General features: G+C 40.8%; 1 protein-coding gene across 1 annotated transcript in view; it reads right to left on the bottom strand.

Moving 5' to 3' along the window:
- The window catches only part of LOC123363196, a 315,703-nt gene that overhangs the window by 272,786 nt on the left and 20,899 nt on the right, over positions 1-22,018 (bottom strand). Inside the window, exon 3 of the mRNA XM_045004078.1 lies at positions 6,219-6,317. The gene's annotated coding sequence lies outside the window, so the exon portion shown is untranslated. The remainder of the gene's footprint in view (positions 1-6,218; positions 6,318-22,018) is intronic.

Raw genomic sequence — 22,018 nt, 5'->3', positions numbered from 1 at the left:
TATGCCCACACGCTGACTTGGTATGGAATGAATTATACAATCATACTAGAGTGCACACTGGATACAAGCTTCAAATAGATGCATGGATGGAAACTTCAGCCCATTGCTTTTAATTCAGGCTGGATCTTTCAGAAAATTGAAGATGGGAAAAATAAATTCCCAAGATCAATCAACATGTGATTAGTCATACTTGTGCTATAGTGATCGCACAATGAGACATGCTGCAGCTAATCACCACCTCCTCTCGTGGGACCCCTTGAGAGACTCGTATCTGCGCAGGGTGTCAGTATGACATTGGGGGCAAGAGACTCAGGTGGACTGAGCAGGACTAGTTTCCTTTTCACTGGGTAAGAAGTTCATTTGAAGGATACTACAGCTGAGCACCTGCTCTTGTAGATGTTCGGAAAACACTGCTAACACACCAAGTGGAACAGCCTGTTTGTTGGACTAGACTCTCTTCATGGCAGAGACAGTCTCTATCTATAGAAGCGTACCGTGCCTAGCATAATGGGGCCTCAATCTTGGCTGGGGCCCCTATGTGGTGCCGTAGTTCAAATAATTTATTAACTTATTATTATTACATGGGGTGGGGGCAGCACCTAGCACATGGTGTGAACTGTACTGTAATAGGAATACTACTAAAACTAATCCTGTTAGAGGCTATTCTAATGATACAGGTTAGATCATTGGCTAAATCTACCAGAATAAAAAGTTGAGACATTATATTTGTGTTCTTCATTCCTGACCTTTTAAAGTTCAGTTATGCAAACCATCCGTAAATGTTGTACAGTATATAAAGCTGCTCTTTATTCTTCCAAATTAGGCTGTGGATGTGTGTTAATTTCAGTACAGAGGCAGAAAGACAGGAATTTGAGGAGAGATTTTAATCCTGTAAATAATGGTTTCATTAAGAACCATATATGACTCCGCAGGGAACTCTAAATATTAAGATTGGTAATAAAATCATTAGTTGTTCCAAGTTATTCAGCATATCACAGAAGCCTAAAAAGTTAATGACCATTAGTTAAGAGCCAAATAAGATGGACCAATATGCTGACTGGTTCATTTCAAATTGGGTTGGAAATAGCACATCAGTGTAGCGAACAGTCCTACAATGGCAGAGCAATGGGTTACATTACTTACATTGGCTTTTCAATCGCTGATTTCTAGATCACAGACAAAAAAGACTAAGACAGAATTAAGGTAACAAATCCATAGAAGTTATTTCTAGACCCTTATTAGAACATTGTGATAATTAAAAAACAAATCTAGTGGCTCCCAGATTTCAGTCTCATTGTTTCATAGAACATCTGAAACTTTACAAAAATAATTCTCTTCTGAGAAATATGAGATGATTTAAAAAAAAAAGAAAAAGTTAAGGTCCCTATGAAGCTTTATGACATCAAAATAACACTTATGATAGCAAGTTACTAAGTACATGCTTAAGTGTATTGCTGAATGGGGGCCGTACCGATGGAATTGCCACCATTGCTCTGCAATGACTGCAACAGAACCTCAGCTGTGCTTGACCTGCATTCAACATAGCCTGGGGGGCCGACATAGGTAGCTTCTTGACACCTTTTATGCTTAGTTCCGGGGCCAGCTCCTAACACAAGTTACAGTAGCATCTAAATTACACCGTGTGCAATGGCCACCAAGGGGCTGGTCCAGCAGCCTGGGATTGCCAAAGCTGCAACGTTCCAGTCACACCTCCTTCCCCTAGCCATGTCCCTGGCACACCGTATATACACTGGTGCTAGCAAGGGGGATGGGAACAGAGCCATCACAACTCGCTTTTCACCACCTAGGAATTCCCCTAGGCTGGGACAATCCCCAACTGGGCAGTTAAACTTGCTTTACACCTGTGTTGGCTGCGGGGCTATGCAAAGCAAGTGGAGCAGGGACCAGGAACCTGTAAATAAAGGAGCCAGTGGGTCCTCGTGTCCCACAATGTACTGGCAGAGTCTTAGACTAGATGACCCTTGTGGTCCCTTCCAACCCTATGGGTCTATGATTCTATGAATTCACTCAATTCCTGGGCTCAACTGTGCCCTAAGTGAATGAGAGATGGCAGAAGTGTGTGTGTGTGGTGGGAGGGGAGTGTCATATCAGTAGCAGAACACTAGAGTTTATTGGAATATCTGTATAATATTTCAGGGAGGAGGGGTCTTTCTGGGGTGAGGGTGGAGATACAGAGTGGTTATGATTGTGGCCTGGGATGAAAGGAAACAAGTTCCTGCTCCTCCTGATTTTAAGTGAGCTGTGATGAGAAAAACTTAGCTCTGAATCGGAGAGAGCAGGGATTTGAACCAGGGTCTTCTCAGGCCAGTACCCTAATCAGCAGGCTATAGAGCAGGGGTCTCAAACTCAAATGACCCCGAGGGCCGCATGAGGACTAGTGCATTGGCCCGAGGGCCGCATCACTGACACGCCCCCTGCTGCCCCTGGCCCCACCCCCAATCCACCCCTTCCATGAGGCCCCGCCCCTGCCCTGTCTCTTCTCCACCTCCTCCCCTAAGCGCGCGGCACCCCGCTCCTCCCCCCTCCCTCCTGGAAAGTGCTAAGCGCCACCAACAGCTGTTTGGTGGCTTGGCGGTGGGGCACTTAGGCGGCGGGTCCCGGAACAGAAGGGGCCCCCCACCGCCGAAGACCGGGCTGCGCTTCGGCGGCGGCGGGTCCCTCTTTTCCCCACCCTGGCCGGTCCCGCTTCCCACCCCGGCCCCGGCCGGTCCCGCTTCCCTCCCCCACCCCCCGGCCCGGCCCGGCCCCGGCGGGTCTCGCTTCCCTTCCCCACCCCCGGCCTGGCCCGGCCCGGCGGGTCTCGCTTCCCCCCCCCCTTACCCGAGCGCGTCTCCGGCGAGGCCTGAGCTTCGTCCCGCTCAGAGCCGCGTGGTGAGGGGGCGGGGCTGGGAGCTCCACGCCGAGCGCAGCGCTCAGCCCAGAGCTCCCAGCCCCGCCCCCTCCCCACGCGGCTCGGAGCGGGGCGGGGCTCAGGCGCTCGGACGGAGACACGCTCGGGTAAGGGGGGTAAGGGGGGGGGGAAGGCTCCAGGAGAGGGGCGGAGGCGGGAGCCTCCGCTTTTCTCTTGGGGGCCCCTGCGGGGCCCGGGGCCCCCTTTGCCCCCCCCTCTGGGCGGCCCTGGGGAGCTCCGCGGGCCGCAGGGAAGAGCTCCGCGGGCCGCATGTTTGAGACCCCTGCTATAGAGTAAGTCAGCATCATACATCTCCGTTTTTGGAAATTTTGGGTTTTTTTTCAATACAGAAGAAATCTGAAAACCTCCAAAGTTGCTGCAAAAATGAAATTGTCATTGTCTGGTCAGCTGCAAGAAACACCTCACTGCAATGTCTAATACCAACCACGAAGGAGATACTGCATCAAATTCTGTGAGAAACTAACATCACAACATAGGTGGTGCCACTCACATAGCAAATACACATTTTCAGACTGTGTCACACTTCTAATCTGGATTTTGCATGCTTTTTGATGGCTTCATGAGAAAAATAAGCAACATTCACTTTTTGTCTGCTGCACTTTTGCACATTTTTACAAGGAACTTCCTTTGTAGAAGTAGACAATAGGTCTCACCGGTTAAGTAGGAAAAGCGGAATTCTCAGCTAACTCTATACTGGTTTTCCTCATCAACATTTCTGAATTTTCTTCACCAGCATCCCAGATTTTCATTTGGCTTTGTGTGATGTGTTTTAGTGATGTGTATGTAAATTCTGAGGGTGAAATCCTGACCCCATTGACTTCAATGGAACCAGGATTTTACCCTAATTTATTTTTGACTGCATGTACCAACAAAAGCCCATTGATCAATTACAATGCCACAATATTTTCAAAAGGTTTACAACTCTTCAAGAAATGAAATCATTCATAAAAACACTTAACTAGAAGCCATATTCTGAAATCATACATACAATCTCTTATAATTTCTACATTTATACTTATCCATCTATTCAGTTAGCCTGTCCTAGTAATTATTCCATGAAAGGATCTCATTTACCTTCCTCCCTCATAAAGCTTCATAAAGGCAGTGACAGTGCTGCTAAATTAAGTGTACTTCAGGCTAATTTTATGTTTTTATCACAATACTAGGGAAGTATTAGGAAGTTATTATTTTGTCAGCTCTCTCATTTAGCAAAGCAGCTTCAATTTATTAACAGTGTGGAGTGTGAATGAATCAATATGTTTCATTGGGCAATGTGTCATTTGTTAATCGGATATTGATGAGATTATTGACGCACAGCTAATTAATCTCAAACCCTGCGCTAGCCTTCATATGTTTCCTTAATTATGTTCTTCATCTTAGTCTTCTGACTTTGGCAAACAGACGCTGGCTTGTAGACAGTGAGTGAAGTAAGCTGTCAGAGGGTCTTTTCACACATTTACAATCCCTTGGCAGCAAAATTATTTTCCTAGTTGTAAATAGGTATCAAACAGATATTTAATAATATTTGCCAGAAGACTGATATTGATTTGGCAGGAAGTTGCTCTAAATTAGGTTAGCAAGAGAGTCTTGCATCAGAAGAGGAACACTGTGAAAGAAATATCTAATGAGCATTAAACAACTATAAACCTATTGGTATCTGAAGTATTGAAACTGGGTTTCTATGGTCATTATCTTTGGACTTTCGGCTAAAGAGAACTCAAATAGAGGTCTGACTTTTTTTTAACCCCAAATTCCATTATTTTGTTAATTAGCCAGGCATGGCAACAAACCAGTAGCTTTTGCTAAGAGATGGCAGCACAGCAATGATTTCAGACCTGTCTGAGAGTATGTCACAGAGGAAACAGAATTCAGACTTCACTTTTTGAGCACCCCCTGCTGGTTGACTGTACAGAGTGTGACATGCTGCTAATAGTTGCCAGGGGATGGTTTGCTTATTTCTGCTGGAGTCAAATGAGGATATTGAGAGTACAGTGGTAACTAGCAAAAAGAATTGGGATAAGAGAGAAAATGAGGTGGTACAGATTTGGGGACTGTTTGTTGTATCTACTCCGGCCCTGATTGTCTCGGATAATTTATAACCTGCTTCAGGATAACAGGGACTTTTAAAAAAAAAATCCATAAATTAGTACAAATTAATACATAAAATATATAAACTGGTGTGATTAACTAGTGGAAATCCCAATGGGGTCTCAGCTTAATGAAACTCATACACTTGCTCTGTAGGACTGAGGGTCTTGTTTGAAGGCGAGGGAATAGGTGCTGATAGCATTTGTTTTATATATATATAAAAGCCATTTGATATCATCTTCTTAATGCCTATCCCAAACTTAATCAGACTTTTTTTTTTAATTAAGAGATCTAGAGCACTCTAGGACCATATTGTGGGCTGCCCTGTGCAAGGGAGTGAGAGGATGTAAGGTGACCCCTTACTCCCCCATGCTGGCTTTCCATCGCATGTGGGTGCAAAAGGGTAGTGCAGCTACCACAGGATGGCTATGTCCTCTCCCATGCATGTGAGTTGGGACTGGGTGGGAAGGATGCAGAAAGTAGTGACTAGAATAGCTTCGCCAGTGTTCGAAGGGAAGTAATCTGGGCACAGTACAGGGCTGGTACAAAGAATTTCTCGCCTGGACCAGAGGGAACCTGGAAAGACTGTGCCTTTCCTGGTCTGTTCATGGGTTGTACACAGTGCTCCACATACAGGGCTTGTGGCAAAGCCAAACTGACACCCTAATGGAATACTTATACCAAAAGCAAAAAAAGCCAGATCCCTTTAAAAATAACATCTAAAAAGACCTATTTATTATTATTATTATTATTATAACCACCACCATAGCACTCAAGAGCATAGTCATGGACCAGGACCCCACTGTGCCAGGCAGTGTACAAACCCAGAACAAAAGATGCCCTCCCACCCCTCCAAAGAGCTTACAGTCTAAGTTTTCTGTGTCTCATTCCATCAAACTGGCTTCTCTTAAAATGCCTGAAAAAAGGTAGGATTTGCAGCCTGTCATTAAGTATGTAACATAATTTACCATCAACTTGTTGGGCTGTTATTAAGTGTGTCCATGTCTGATGTTAAATAGAAATGTACATTTTAATGTGTACAGTTTTGTAAGTGAATATGCATTGGGATAGGTGCCAGCATGACAAACCCCTGGGGCCTGAAATGACTTTTCTATGTGCAAAGCAGGGACAGAAGCCGTACTCACTTTCTTGCACGGCCCATGCAATGTGCCCAGTCAACCCCTAGATAGTTACTCACATCTATTTGAGGCCAGTTGTTCATTCTCCAGGCCCATTCAATACTTGGCCCTTCTGATGTGAAAGCCAACTAGCATCAGTTGTTTGATGAGGAAATGCTCTACAAAGAAATGAATAAAGAATATATCTTAAAAATTCCAAGCAGTGCAATTATAATTGTACTCAACTTTAAAAACATATGATACCACTTATTTACAGCACAGATAAGGGACTTCATTTGACACTTGCATATACTATAAATGAGAATTTAAAAATATGCCCCTTGGCTAAACAAGGCAGGTTTCAGTGAGCAATATTTCAGTCTATTAAAAAACTTGCCTTTAAAAACATTACCATAAATATCGTTTTTTCTACCATAAAAAAAGAAGCCAATACTACAATGGCAACAGTTATACACTTAACTGTTCACTGCCAGCCAAACAAACACACTCAAATGTGGCCCTTATCTTAAAGACTGTAGCTTGCAAAAAAAGGAAATCAATGTCTATTTTATTTCATATTTATAGAAATGTTTGTTTAAAAGGATCAATGGCTTCTAAATCTGAAGATAACCAGCACTCACTTTGTCAATGACCTTCAGCATCACATTGGAACATGCAGCTGTTCATCAGAGTTTATTATTTCGCAGATATTGACCAACAGGTTACATTGAAGGTGTTTATTAATACTACCATATTTAAAAAATAGAATACATTTAATATGACAACAGAGAGTAGCAACCATCTGAACTTCCTTTGTTTCAGTTTGTCATATATAATTAATATTTACATAAATTACTAAATATCTGACCAGAGCCTTTATGATTAATCAGTAATCAGTTATTTAGAGAAACATTAACAAATCTTGACTAAAAGCATTACTGCAATACACTTACACAGTAAACCAAAAATCTGTATCTCAAAGTGACAAGAAAAAAATACCACATTTTTTAAAATAGAAAGTAGTTCCATGTAAGTGTAAGCTCCCTATTTACTACAGACAACTGTTTCCTTTAACATTTTTTATAATTTTATATGGATAATCAAAAAGCATGATATGTCCCAGTAACATATCATGAATCATGGTACCTATAATCCATACAAAATCTTACTGGCTACTGATTTTTGCTTCTTGCTTATTTTGCTTCTGGCTGAAATAATGCACATAATAAATCATCAAAATTTGAAAAAGCTAGAGAGACGCTTTCAGGTTTTTGGTCTGAGCACAAGACTGGGTACCAATCCCACCTGTGACAGTGACTCCTTCCTTTGTGGTCTTGTACAAGTCACTTAGCCTATGACAACCCAGTTCCTACATTTCTAAAGTGGAGATACTTGCCTCACTCACAACGGTATGATGAAGATTAATCAGATAATGGGCCTGATTCATCTAAACTGTAAATGGTAGGTGTAAATTGTACCTGCTGGCACCAATGATTTCCCCTCACCTTTATGGAGGGCAAGTGCTTTTGCTGTTGTCATCCTTCCTCAGCATTTATAGAGAGGGAGCAGCTTAAATTTCTGGTGAGGTTCTTGGGAGGCGTATGAATGCATTAGAACAGCCCCCAGCCACCCTTCTGAAATAATAGATCTGGCTGAAAAACAACATGACATTTTCATCCTTTCCCCTCCCACATCCACCTCACCCTGTCCTGTCAAAATTCTGACACAAGTTTTCATCAAGATTTTAAATTTTGAAATATTTCAGTCAGCAGTACTGGACACTCTGGGTAGGTCTGGTCTTCTACATGCCGTCCACCACCTCACAGTACAGTATCCCTCCCTGCACTCCTTGGACTCCCCCCTCTCAGGGCTCTGGACCTGGCTTTACACCAGAAAAAGCTAGTGTAAGCATGAACCTGACCCCATGTTTATAAAGCCCTTTGAAGAGGCTATATAGGATAATTGTACACTGTATATGCAAAACACTACGTACAGTAATTCAGCAGAAAGTCTGAGGGGTGGGTCCTGTGCCTAAGCCACCGTTAACAGCAATTTATTTCAGGACTGCAGTAAGGAGAAAAACAGACGCTCAACATTTGGATGCTACAGTTTTCATATACTGAAATATAAAGCCACATATTCCTCATGTTACCTATAGATAAATACAGGTCTGTCACATCTTAGGCACATTTAACATGCGCAATTTCAGCTTTACGCAGTTGGCAAAAACAAGAAAAAAAAACAAAAAAAGAGGAAAAATAACAATTTAAATACTGTTTCTGTAGTGCCGGCAATTCCGCCCGCCATTACACTCAATGTAATTTTGACTATACGCGATTGTCGCTTTCCGTGCTGACTTTGGAATGTAACCCCAGCGTAAGATGAGACAGACCTGTACTGCTTTACATACATTTGATTTTAGCACTTAAAATAGGGAGTTGGCATCCATGGGCCTGATTCTGCTCTTACATCATTTTTAGAGCTATATAAATAGGTTTTCAGTGGAGTTCCTCCCAGCTTACACTGGTGTAAATGAGAGAAGAATCCGGGCCTACGTGCACAGTTTTATACAGACAAAGCTCTGTAATACGAACGCACCAAATGTTCCTACATGCTGTAGAATCTACCCTGCAAACCCTACATTTTCAAAGTCTATTCTACATTTTCTTAATTCTAATTAAACAAATCTTAATCTTGACTTTAATGGCTACAATTATGATACTTCATTATGTTAAATGTTACTTGCAACATAAGAATAAATTGTATAAACAGTTTAGCTGCAATTGCATGGAGTCTAACTGTACATTACTCATTAACAAGATGTGGGTAGCAGCAATTATAACATTTCCTCCTAATGTCCCCATTTATTGAGTCACAGCAGCAAGCCCCCTTTTCACAACACACACTGATTGACGATAGCAGCTTTTGTACTTGTGAAGAACAGGCACAGTAACCTGCTGTGTGCCTCTAACTCAGATCGATGAAAGTACACATTAGCTCTTAGCCTCACAGGCCGGAGTTCCTGAAGGTCAAAATAGCCATCAGCATCACTGTAGGGTAGAGAAATCGTTTCACAAATTGTGAACAAAAACAACGCAACTTGCTTTGCAGTTTGATTATTGTTTATAGATACAGCAAGCCAAGAATTAAAGCATAGCCTTGAGGCAGCGTAATTATTTACAGCTGAAGACTCATATCATTATTAGCATGCTCCTAATTGCTTGAAGTTATATCAATGTTAGTTGATTTAACACATTTTTGATAACATGCATGGAAATTGTTTTCTCTGCACATGGAGTGTCAGTTTAACTGTTAGATGGTTTCTTTATTTTTAAGGATTTTTATTTTCCTTTCAAACTGTCCTGTGCTTGCCATCGAAAAAAGCCCCTCACCTATAATTTTTTCCTTTATTCTTGGTGTCTTTAAGTATCACTGTAGTATTTTGTAGTGTTTCTATGGTAAGGTATATTTAAATTTAGCTTGACTAAAATTGTAGTTTTGGTTTTGACTCAATTTCACAGCAATATCACTAACTAGAGAATAAATAAAATTTTGGTCCAGGTCGAGTCCTAATCTTTCTTTTTTTCCCCATGGTACCTGAATTGAAAGCCTGCTCAACAATAAGAACCGAATCTGTTTCTATTTGAAGACTATGGGGAAACCCCCATTGATTTGAATGATATCTGGATAAGGTCTTAAATATGTCAGAAAGATGATCTTTTCTCATACCAACACATCCAGCCCCAAAAGTGATGGCAAACTAAAACAACAACAACATAATAAATAATAATAATGAAAGATCTAGGAACTTTCCCTTTACCCTGCTTGCCACATACCATTTGTAAACTGGAAGCTCTTCCAATTAGGAATCATATCTTCATATGTGTTTGTGCAGCATCTACTGCAATACGATCTGATTCCATTTGAGGCCTCTGGGCACTACTGCAATACCAATATTGAATTATACACAAAAAAAACTACAATAAAACAGTGCTGTTTAGATTGTAAAGTCAAAAATTAGGATATATCAGATTTACAGTTGCCCACAGAACCTTAATTTAGCCCCCTTGTGCATTTAACTGGGCACTGAATGAGGCAGAGATTCTGCTAAATAAATAGTATTCGATACTGTAATAAAAGATTAAAATGCATAAATACAAGGGGGCTGAATTAAGATTTCACAGGCAACCACAAATCTGGCATTTCTGAACTTTTGAGTGCTTGGCTTTGCAATCTTAATCCTGTTCTTTTTAACATAATTGGGTTTTGTTTATTTAAATGAAATTCATAGGATTTGTAAAGGGAAAAAAGGAACAAATTCTAGAATGTACCACTATAACAACTGCCTAGCATGCATCAGAGTTGGAAGCCTGAACTCTCAGCATCCCAAGGGTGGCTGACAACTTTGCTCCTCAGGAACCATGGAACACTCAACAATAAGAGTAAAGTTCATCTGTGCAAGAGACAGAACCTTCTCCGGGTGTGGTAAGAGAGTATGGAATGAGCCCCTCCCCCGAACTAAGGACTATCACAAACCTTACCACTTACTGCTCCAAGTGCAAGGCGCATTTCTTTGTCCTTGCCTTCTCTAATATAAACACACAGCAACAGCTATACAAATTTTATTAAAGCTAATGTTAAAAAGTTATATAATACACAGGTTAAGAAAAGAGTGTCTGTGCATCTGGGTATAGTGCTTAGATTATCCACAAATACAAAGTTTGTTTTTAAAGTCATAAAATACATATATCAGAGGGGTAGCCGTGTTAGTCTGGATCTGTAAAAGCAACAAAGAATCCTGTGGCACCTTATAGACTAACAGACGTTTTGCAGCATGAGCTTTCGTGGGTGAATACCCACTTCTTCAGATGCAAGTGGTGGAAATTTCCAGGGGCAGGTTTATATATGCAAGCAAGAAGCAAGCTAGAGATAACGAGGTTAGATCAATCAGGGAGGATGGGGCCCTGTTCTAGCAGTTGAGGTGTGAAAACCAAGGGAGGAGAAACTGGTTCTGTAATTGGCAAGCCATTCACAGTCTTTGTTTAATCCTGAGCTGATGGTGTCAAATTTGCAGATGAACTGGAGCTCAGCAGTTTCTCTTTGAAGTCTGGTCCTGAAGTTTTTTTGCTGCAGGATGGCCACCTTAAGATCTGCTATTGTGTGGCCAGGGAGGTTGAAGTGTTCTCCTACAGGTTTTTGTATATTGCCATTCCTAATATCTGATTTGTGTCCATTTATCCTTTTCCTTAGAGACTGTCCAGTTTGGCCGATGTACATAGCAGAGGGGCACTGCTGGCATATGATGGCATATATTACATTGGTGGACGTGCAGGTGAATGAACCAGTGATGGTGTGGCTGATCTGGTTAGGTCCTGTGATGGTGTTGCTGGTGTAGATATGTGGGCAGAGTTGGCATCGAGGTTTGTTGCATGGGTTGGTTCCTGAGCTAGAGTTACTATGGTGCGGTGTGCAGTTACTGGTGAGAATATGCTTCAGGTTGGCAGGTTGTCTGTGGGCGAGGACTGGCCTGCCACCCAAGGCCTGTGAAAGTGTGGGATCATTCTCCAGGATGGGTTGTAGATCCCTGATGATGCGCTGGAGGGGTTTGAGCTGGGGACTGTATGTGATGGCCAGTGGAGTCCTGTTGGTTTCTTTCTTGGGTTTGTCTTGCAGTAGGAGGCTTCCTGGAAATTTCCACCACTTGCATCTGAAGAAGTGGGTATTCACCCACGAAAGCTCATGCTGCAAAACGTCTGTTAGTCTATAAGGTGCCACAGGATTCTTTGTTGCTTTTACAGATCCAGACTAACACGGCTACCCCTCTGATACTTGACACCAATGGACATCATACCAAATGGACTAAAGGTAAAACCACTGCTATCTACATCACGGACCACAGTGAGAGATTATGCCATACTCTATCAAAGAAACTGAGGAACCACCTGATCAGCCTCCTATACAGCAAACAGGAAAACATCAAAAAAGAGCTCTCCAACCTGGAGACTCTCATCAATAACCAAACTTCCATACAAACGGACTTCACTAAAATAAGACAGGAGATCTACATCACTCACTTCACCTCTCTACAAAGGAAAAAGGACTGTAAGCTGTCTAAACTCCTACCTGCCACATGGGGCCACAACCGTGGTACCCCTAACCCACCCAGCAATATCGTCAATCTATCCAACCACACACTCAGCCCAGAAGAAACGTCTGTCCTATCTCGGGGACTCTCTTTTTGCCCTGCCACCCCCACCAACATGATACAGTTCTGCGGCGATCTGAAAGCCTACTTTCGCCGTCTCCGACTCAAAGAATACTTTCAGGACAACACTGAACAGCGCACTGATACACAGTTACCCTCCCACCAACAGCACAAAAAGAAGAACTCCACATGGACTCCTCCTGAGGGTCGAAATGACAGTCTGGACCTATACATTGAATGCTTCCGCCGACGTGCACAGGCAGAAATTGTGGAAAAACAACATCGCTTGCCTCATAACCTAAGTCGTGCAGAACGCAATGCCATCCACAGCCTCAGAAACCATCCTGACATTATAATCAAAGAGGCTGATAAAGGAGGTGCTGTTGTCATCATGAACAGGTCTGACTACCAAAAGGAGGCCGCCAGACAACTCTCCAACACCAAATTCTACAGGCCACTTAAATTTCCACCACTTGCATCTGAAGAAGTGGGTATTCACCCACGAAAGCTCATGCTGCAAAACGTCTGTTAGTCTATAAGGTGCCACAGGATTCTTTGTTGAAAATACATATAGTGCATAATCAGCAATAACCCAAATTAAGGTGAATAAATGTAACAGTACAGTTTAGATATTAGAATCCGAATACTCGGGAACATCACCCATGAAGAGTTATACAGAGAGTTGGTTGTAGAAAGCAAATATAGGAATGGGTTTCGTAAATGAGCATTTAGGGTAGATTGTCCATTTGGAAAATACAATCCAGGAGGAAAGTACTTCAGTTACTTCCCCCACTGCGCTTCTCATTGGCACTCCAGCTCATCCCTCCTGGTATTGCCGATATCCGGTGATGTGTTCTATTTAGATGTCCCTCGACCACCTGATGGCTCTATTAAACAAAAAAACAAACCAAACAAAAAAAGATCCTCCACACCACATGCTTCTCCTCTAGGGAGAGGACTAGAGAACAAGCAACATGTGACAGATGTGTAGCCATGTTGCTTAATGAACTACTGGAAGGCGCTCAGATACAGGCAGTCCTCGGACTTACAACACAATTGTTTCCTGAAAATGGCATTATAAGTCAAAATGTCTTAACTCGTAATTGCAATCCACTCCATTGTGGGACTGAGCTTCGTAAAATCAAAACCAATTGCCATAAGTCAAATCAGGGTGTCAATTCTGAAGCATCGTAAGTGCCATTTGTCATAAGTTGAACGCTGTAACGTCAAGGACTTCCTATACTATGGTGACGCATTTGATATAAAACCCTATCTAGAATTTAATAGAGAAATCTTGTCCTGGCTCTCTCTCTTCCCTGCCTCTGGGAGGCTCCTGCCCAATGTGGCGCCCATGGGAGACAGCTTGTGGCAGAGCCATCCTTTGGGTATTGCGAATCAGCGCGACCACGCTGGGCCCCATGCTTTGGGGGATCCCAGACTCCGGGGCTAGAGCAGCCACTGTCAGCCCCTCCCCCTCTCCTCAGCACCTCCTGCCCGCCGGCGGCCCCACCGATCAGCGCCTCCCGCTCCCTCTCAGCACCTACCGCAGATCAGATGTTTCACGGTGTCAAGAGGTGCTGTGGGGGAGAGGGGAGAGGAGCGAGGGTGCAGTGCGCTTGGGGGAGGGGTTGGAACTGGGCGGGGAAGAGGTGAGGTGGGGTGGGGCCTTGGGGGAAGGGGTGGAGTGAGGGCGGGGCCTGGCCAGAGACACGGGGGAGCACCCTCCAGCAGATTAGAAATTCAGTGCCTATGTTCCGGGCCCCGCATCTCCTAGGGGCGGCCCTGGCTGCTGGGAGCATGTATTGGATCTGGGAGTTTTTTTCTTAATCTAATGAAATATCTTTATATACTTGATTCTTGGTCCTCCAATTCTTGACCCTTATTCATGTGAGCATTTCCACTGAAGTCAACTCAAGTGAATAAGGATTTGCAGGATTAGGCCTTTAAAATCTCCACTCAATGGTCGCTAATTAGCAATCCATCTTTATTCAGCAAAGTATTAAGCACATGCTTAACTTTAGGCAGGAGATTAATTTCCAGTGACTTCAAAAAAGCTAAGCACATGCATAAATGTGCAGAACTGGGGTCAAAATTCTTGAAGAATTTGTTCTTTGTTCGTCTTTTCTTTTAAGGAGAGCAAAGAAATAATGACCTATTTAAAAAAAATATCATGGATCTTTTAAAATAATGGGTTAGCTGTTGAAAATTGTAGTTTCTGGTTACGGACACTGGTGACGTTAGCTGGATTATGTATTACAAGTTTCAAACAAGGAAAGTCTTCCATTTTTGTCTGTGACTGGGGAAATAAAAAATTGCAATAGTGTGTGAAAGTGTCATAACAGCTTTTCACAGTTCAGGCACATTAAATTACCAGCAATCAATACTCTTAGGAAAGCTTAAAAGATATTTATTAGGAAAGAATAAAGAAACTAGTCTAGTTTGTACTTGAACTGTTCGAATAGTTTACACAATACCACAGAACCCTAAACAACTGCATAGGTTGCAGCTTAGGAGGAGAAAAAAGGCCTGAACTAACAGATTCCACTGACTTCACAAGGAATTTTGTCTAAGTAATGACAACACAATGTAGCCTGTAGAAGGTAGATTACAACATACCTGGGGTAGCATTTGTGGATATAAACAAATACAAGCATAGGGCACAGGTGAAGAATATTAAAGCCAATAAGAGGGACAAGCTCTTTAGCATGTAACAGCCCAACTGTTGCTATTGCCCCCCTGTATCACTAAAAACGAAAGGCTGCGTTTTAGTCTGTACGTGTTCTGCGGTGCTTGTATTTTACACACTGATGTTCTGGAGCCCAGCTTCACTTTCTAAGATGACAAATAATGGCTCCTGTGGTGACATGAAGGTTGTCTGCTGTGTGATGGGGCGGTGACTTGTTTCTAGTACTTTTAACAGGTTTTGTTTTCTTATTCTAGCTGGAGATGCACAGCACTAAAGTCAACGAAAGCTAATACAGTAAATGGAAACTGCTGTCAGTATGAACCAAATTAGTCAATCCTTTTAGCACAAGTGAATTTCAGATAGCAGCTCAAGCATGACCACTATGATCACAGCCTAGTGTTTATGTATACACAGGAACAATGAAGTGGCCTGGCAATTACTGGAAATACATTCCTCAAGCTTTCAGGCTATGCCAAGCTTAAAATTGTGGTCAGCTCATGTGGGAGAAACTAGATCAACTTGGATTTCATTGCAGCAATTGTAATTAAATTGTATGTTTTGCTTTTCTATAAAACTCCCAGTACTAAATGTACAGCAGCTTAAACTACTGTGGCATATATTACACTGTATGGGTTGGAATCTCTCAGGTATATGGTTATACCTTCTTTTCCTGTCTCAGTAACCTTTCATGCATCATAGACCTATTGCATCATTATCTCTACTCTGCTATTCTGAAAATATTATAGGGACTGATCCAAAACCCACTGAAGGCAATGGAAAGACTCCTATAGACTTCAATGGACTTTGGTTTATGTCTATAACTAGCAACGGGAAAAACTCAGAATGTTTAGGATGAAATCCTAGCCCTAGTGAAGTCAATGGAAGTTTTGCTTATTTACTTCAATGGGACTAGAATTTCACTCATGGAGTTTGAATTCAGCTCACACAGGCATCCAAAAGTTTATTACTTACACAATCTATCCACCACTCTGAAGTCTGCAGAATTAGGGTGGAAATCTGAAGACAATAGGTTCATTTCTGTTTTTGGAACTTCTACTCCCATTCCTTGCAAGAAATATCATTAGAGCAGCTGCTCTCATTCTCATGGTATTTCAAATAATTCATCCAGGTTAAAAAATATGTATAATAGTTTTAAAAGTCCCTTACTTGTGTGTTATTAGCAGTATCTCACATGATAAAGAAGAGATAACTTTTAAATCTACTTACTGTTTCTTAATTAATGGAGATACAAAATTTGCCATAGCAATGGTGGAGGGAGCATGCAATGGCCATGCAGTAGCTCCTGGAGGCTTCACGTCTCCTGATGCACTCGTTAGCCTGCAGAGCAATGGGACTCAGTACAACTGAACAATCACCAGTGGAATCCAGACATCCCCCTCTCATGAGGTCACTAGCACTGATGGCCCCTTTTGTAAGACCCAATGTCCTCCCCAGTCAGGATGGACTTGTGGTTAAGACCACTGGGGACTAGGCAGTTTTAGGTCCTATTCTCAACTCTGACATTGACTTCTGGGGCTAGTCACTTTACCAGAGATAGTTGGAAAATGGGTTATTTTCCCACAGAAACATTTTAATGTCATCAAAATTTTCCAATCCTGATTTCAACTTTTCACTTCATAACAAAGTACGGTTTTGGTTTTCAGATTTTTTTTCATTAATACTTTTTTTTTTTTAAGAAAACTTGGAAAATTCTGTGGAAAGCAGACTTTTTTAAAAAGAAATAAATCATTTGGTTGAAAATCTAATTTTCTGTAAAAAACAATTTTCCACAGAAAATTTTCAACCAGCACTTAACTGTTCTGTGCCTTGGTTTCCCCATCTGTAAAATGGAGATAATTAGACTTCCTTACAATTCAATGGCATAGTGAGGATAAAAATACTTTAATGTTTGTGGGACACATACCATAGTGATGAGCACCATAGAAAGACCTTTAAATAAAATTATGCTGCCCCTGTACAGATGTGATGGAGGTAAAGAACTCCTCACACAATCTCAATCCCCATCTTCCAACTCATCCTTACTGAATTGGCCACTTACATTTTGCACTTTACTCAGTTCGGACAATGCAAATAGACCAGTCAATGTCATTTTTGTTTAGAGTTCATTTCACTTTCTAGTTCTCATGCATTATCACAATGCTATGGTATTTAGGGTGGAAACACCGAAGGGGATGTGTAAATCTAAATAAAAGGTATTTTCATTGAGAGCTTTTATTTTAGAAATGTATTAAAACATTTCTATTATTCTACTGGGTTTTGTAAACTACATATGTAGTTTTGCAAATATTTCATATAATAGGTGAAAAATTATACACAAACCCTACGTTTTGAATCTAAAGCATGGACAGTGTTGTTCTATGCACATCCAACTTTCGTGTGCATGCAGAAAAATGGGGCAAAAATTATCCAGCAATTTCAGAACTTCATTTCCCTTCAGCTTGAGTAGCTTTGGGGTGTGTGAAGGACTGAGGTTGTGATGTTTTCTGAACCAGTTTATATATTCCTATTAATAAAATAACCTAACCTATCAAGTAGTATTCACATTGTTTTCAAAAAGTTTGGAGGATTTTTAGTAGGAGGAAGGAAATTATATTTCAGAAATGGACTCCTCCGGTGTTCTACAATTTTTCTCCTAGATCAGAACAGATAAAAGATATTTTCACTGAAGCTGCTTCCCCCAGCAGCCTTTTCTTGCAGAAATTTGTTCTTAGGCGCTTCCTGTCAGTGCTTCCCATCATTTCTCCAAAGTTTGCATTTTTTAATGTATATAAATTTTTCTGTCCATGGCAATAAATATCACGTCTGTCATCAACGGCTATCAATATGTCGCAGAGACTGCTTTTCCATCTCATGCGGTTGTGATGAGCTTTCAAATTTGGCTCCAAGCATTCAACCCTTCTTGGCTCAAGAGCGAAGTAAATCTGCAATAGCCATTAACTCTTACTTTAACCATATCTGAGATCCTGAGTATTGTACTGTAGCCTCTTAGCTCACTAGTGCTCAAAGAGCTGCAAATGCCATGATGTTAATATTAAATCAAAATGGTATATACTGAATATTTCAGGTGTAATTATCAAAACCCTTTCCATGGGTCTATACAATAATTTCATAGATGTAACAATGCTGATGAAATTACAGTAAGCAACTATGAGATAGGACCATATATGGTACTATTAGAAACTACTGCTGGTTCTAAATCCTTAAGATTGATGCTGGGGTTCAAATTCTTCTTTTGTGCCAGAACATAGTTCCTCTCCCCATGTTGCTTCCCTTCTTCCATTCGTTTTCTATGCTATTATTGCATATCATTTTTCTCATTTTAATCTTTTTAATCCTCCCAGAACCTGTATTCCTTTATAATGTAATGTAGACATTGTTACATATAGTCATTTCTTTGGATACAACCACTATAAAGAGAAACTTGGGTTTCAGAAAATAAAGTTAAGGTTGTGTGGACAAAGAGAGACAGAGAAAGACTATAATCACATGCTATTTCTCAAATATTATAATATTTATAAAAATTTTCTATACCTTAGATACACGTGCAGCGTTTTATTATTCTGTTTATTCTAGAGCCTATTAAAATAATTTTATGGAAAGCATACAGCAAAACATTCTCGCACAACATACGACAGATGAAGTATAGCAGCAAAGAAATAGTGAAAAGTTGCCTGCATAACTGCGTGCAGCTCAACAAATTGTTTGCAACAAATAATTTATTCATCACATTCAACCTTCCTCTGCTTGCGGATCTTCATAAACAAGATAGCAAAAGTATTCAGTATGTGAAATTATTTGTGGATTTCTTCATAAAGGATGATAAAGTTTATGAACAGTATGAAGAGTTCATTGCAAGTATTCTATATTCAGAATTCACACTGATGGTTATTTACATCAGGCACATGGTACTGCTTCTCCTCCTTGTTTGGATGACTTATTGTATGTAACTGCAAAGGGTGGATCGTGCACACTTCTACTATGGGGCACAGTTATTACCACCACTAGTAGTCCCTTTAAAGTTCCATTAATATGCCTGATTGTACGGTTGGAGCCTAACTCTTTAAGAATTAAGAATATTACAATTGGTGACTAACTGAGCATTTGATCTTAAAATTCACTTTTCATAAATATACAGTGGAATTTTTTCCACTCTTTACTCCACGCCAGGTCACATCCTCCACAATAATATGGTTGAAAAAATATTGATCTAGAAATGTAAAAAAAATCCTTTTGTATTTCATACAATAAATATGCCCGCAAATAGGAGAGATTGTTAACTGTTTTCAGACCTTTGTATTCTGCACTTAGTGAAACTCAAATCTTAGCCAGAAAAATACCTTTTTAATCCACACAAGGTAACTTCTGCTATTTATTGTTATTGAATGCTGTCTCTGGTAAATGTAGTACAAAAGCTAATATTTATACTGTATTGAAACAACAATAGTAATAAAAGAAACTAAGTTCATGTTGTGGCAAATATTTGCATTAAGATAAGGAAAGATCTTTCTTAGGAAGAGTTGTAGCTGACGGATGTCACACAGATACCTGCTGCTGGCTAGCTGCATGTACTGTTAATGAGTACACATATGACCTTGAAAATCCTAGTGAGAAAGCAGAGGGCCAATCCCACTGGGTTGCTATGGTTCTCATCAGCTGTTTTTTTGTTTCCTATCTGAATAATTCAGCATAAAGTGCAAGTACAGTATTGTAGCAATTCTTTAGCCCAGCTGGCATGTCTGGAAAAACATTTGTAACTTGAAACCTTCTAGACACTTATATTAGGGAGACTTATTCGTCTGTCTGTTTAATTCAAGAGTTGGACACATGGGACTGAATACTGCAAGGTGCTCAGTACCCTCAACTCTCGTTTACTTCACTGGGGAGTTGAGCATATGAGAACTTTGGGGGATCATGTCCATAAAGTCAAATTCATCCCTGCTATATTGAAGAGCAGTCGATCACTCTTCTTCTTTACCTATCAGGAGAAGCTGTTTTCAGAGGTCTGCCCTATATTCACTAGGTCACTTTGGAATTAAACAGAGTCAAATTGCTCTAAGTACAAGAGCTCCCCAAAATAATGTCCTTCTGTTCTTTGTAGAGAATCTTGTAGGTCTTTGAATTCCACTATATATGTAGCCTGTAACTCAGACAGAGTTTTAGGCTTAAGTCTCCAGGCAAGCTTTAGTCAACACCACTTCAAATCAAGATAGAGTGAAATCATGAATACGAGTCTCCATCATGCATGTCTCTGCTGAACAGTTTGGTACAGCCCGATTCCCTGTGACAATGGAGTTAAGGGAATGAAACATGTTGTTTGGAAACAGCAAAAAGCTGTCAGCAGTAACCACTGTCAATACTCATGCTGGGCTAAGCTCAGTACTGTTGCTTGTCGTTTATTATTTATTTACTTTACAAAAAAATGTATTTGGGATAAAGTGCTTCCATATACAAGCAACAATGGCACTCCAATAAGCCAGTGATGAATCCAATCCTAGTTCCAGGTTTGTTTGTTTTTTCATCATCTACATAAAACACATTAGAGAAAACATTCATCTGTCTACACTTTATATGGTATGAAGGGAATCCAGAAGCATTTTGCAAAAGCAGTCACAGAAAAATTGGCTGGGGAGGAGAAAAGGAAAGCCATTCAAGATATTGAAAAGTCCACATGCAAGCAGCAAGAGTGAAAGACTATAGGAGAAGAAACAAAACAAAATCTTCCTGAGCATTTTTAAAGACACCAGCATCAATGAAAATTTGGCTGATGCAAAGAATACAGGTGTAAAAAGAGAAAATGTGTGTGAGAGAGATTATATTCAGAATACATGCTGGTGTGGTGCAAAGGGCCCAGACGCATGAATTTGGAGTGGCAATATCCCTCATGAGGAACAAAGCCACAATGAGTTGGGCAGGTCATCCCAAAGAAGTGTCAATACAATCTTTATACCATGTTACACTATTATGCTTTTCTGTATATGCCTCATACCTTACAGAAAAACAATTTTAGAAATGCTTTAAAGAGTGTTTTAAAACGTTACTGGTATTACTTTCATGAGTTCAACTTAGCAGGCCTCAGAGAAAGAAAATAACTAAAAAATTACAGATGCTTCTCAAGAAAATGTCTTAAAGCAGCTTTTCTGAATGTAATTTATCCAATCTACCAATCTAAATACTTCTGTGCTCCCCCATGACTATAGTATCTGAGTACCTAAAAACAGATGCAGCAATAATAATGTATTTTTATTTTGTTGGATAAATTGTGTGATCAATGAGAGTGCAGAATGTATATTTTATTTTAATCGTGCATTTGAAGTGAGTTGGAAAGTCTTTATTAAAGGAAAGTCAGGTCAAGGAAATGAGCTTTGCAGTTAGTTGTGATTAAATGCATGGTGATTTTTATCTCTGTAAGGAGTAAGTTCCACAGCATAGGACCAGCTCCTGTAAAGACTGGTCCCTTGTGTTCTCGAACTTCCCTCTACTGACCCAGAGTTCCTTGGTTCCAGTGGAATGGACGTGTCATGGTACATTATGATTGCAGAAGCGACCACAGATAGCTTAGTCCAACCCCTGGAGGACTCTGAATATCAGGACAGAGACCTTAAAATTGACTCTCTATTCAATGGAGAACCAAAGAGCAGGGTGCCAAGGTGATATACTCATGGATGCCTCTTGCCACGTAGATGCTTAGCTGCTGCATTTTGTACCAAATGAAGCTTTTCAGGGCATGTGGCTTCATTACTAAATATGAGATGCAATCATGAAGCCTTGACATCAAAAGTACAACTAGGTGTGAGATAAACCAGTCTGATTTTAAGGTCTGCTATTTCAGGCTGCTCCAATACTAAAATCAAGTGCCAGGTATCCCATTGAAAAGCTAGGACTGTCCCCTTTTCCTCGGGATAAAGCTCTAAAGCTTCAGTGGTGTAAAGATTTCAGCTGAGTGGCTGAGAGTCATCATACTTCAGACT

Source organism: Mauremys mutica, chromosome 2 (genome assembly GCF_020497125.1).
Source record: "Mauremys mutica isolate MM-2020 ecotype Southern chromosome 2, ASM2049712v1, whole genome shotgun sequence".
In the NCBI taxonomy this organism is placed as follows: Eukaryota; Metazoa; Chordata; order Testudines; family Geoemydidae; genus Mauremys; species Mauremys mutica.
This window is presented reverse-complemented; position numbering and strand designations above follow the sequence as displayed.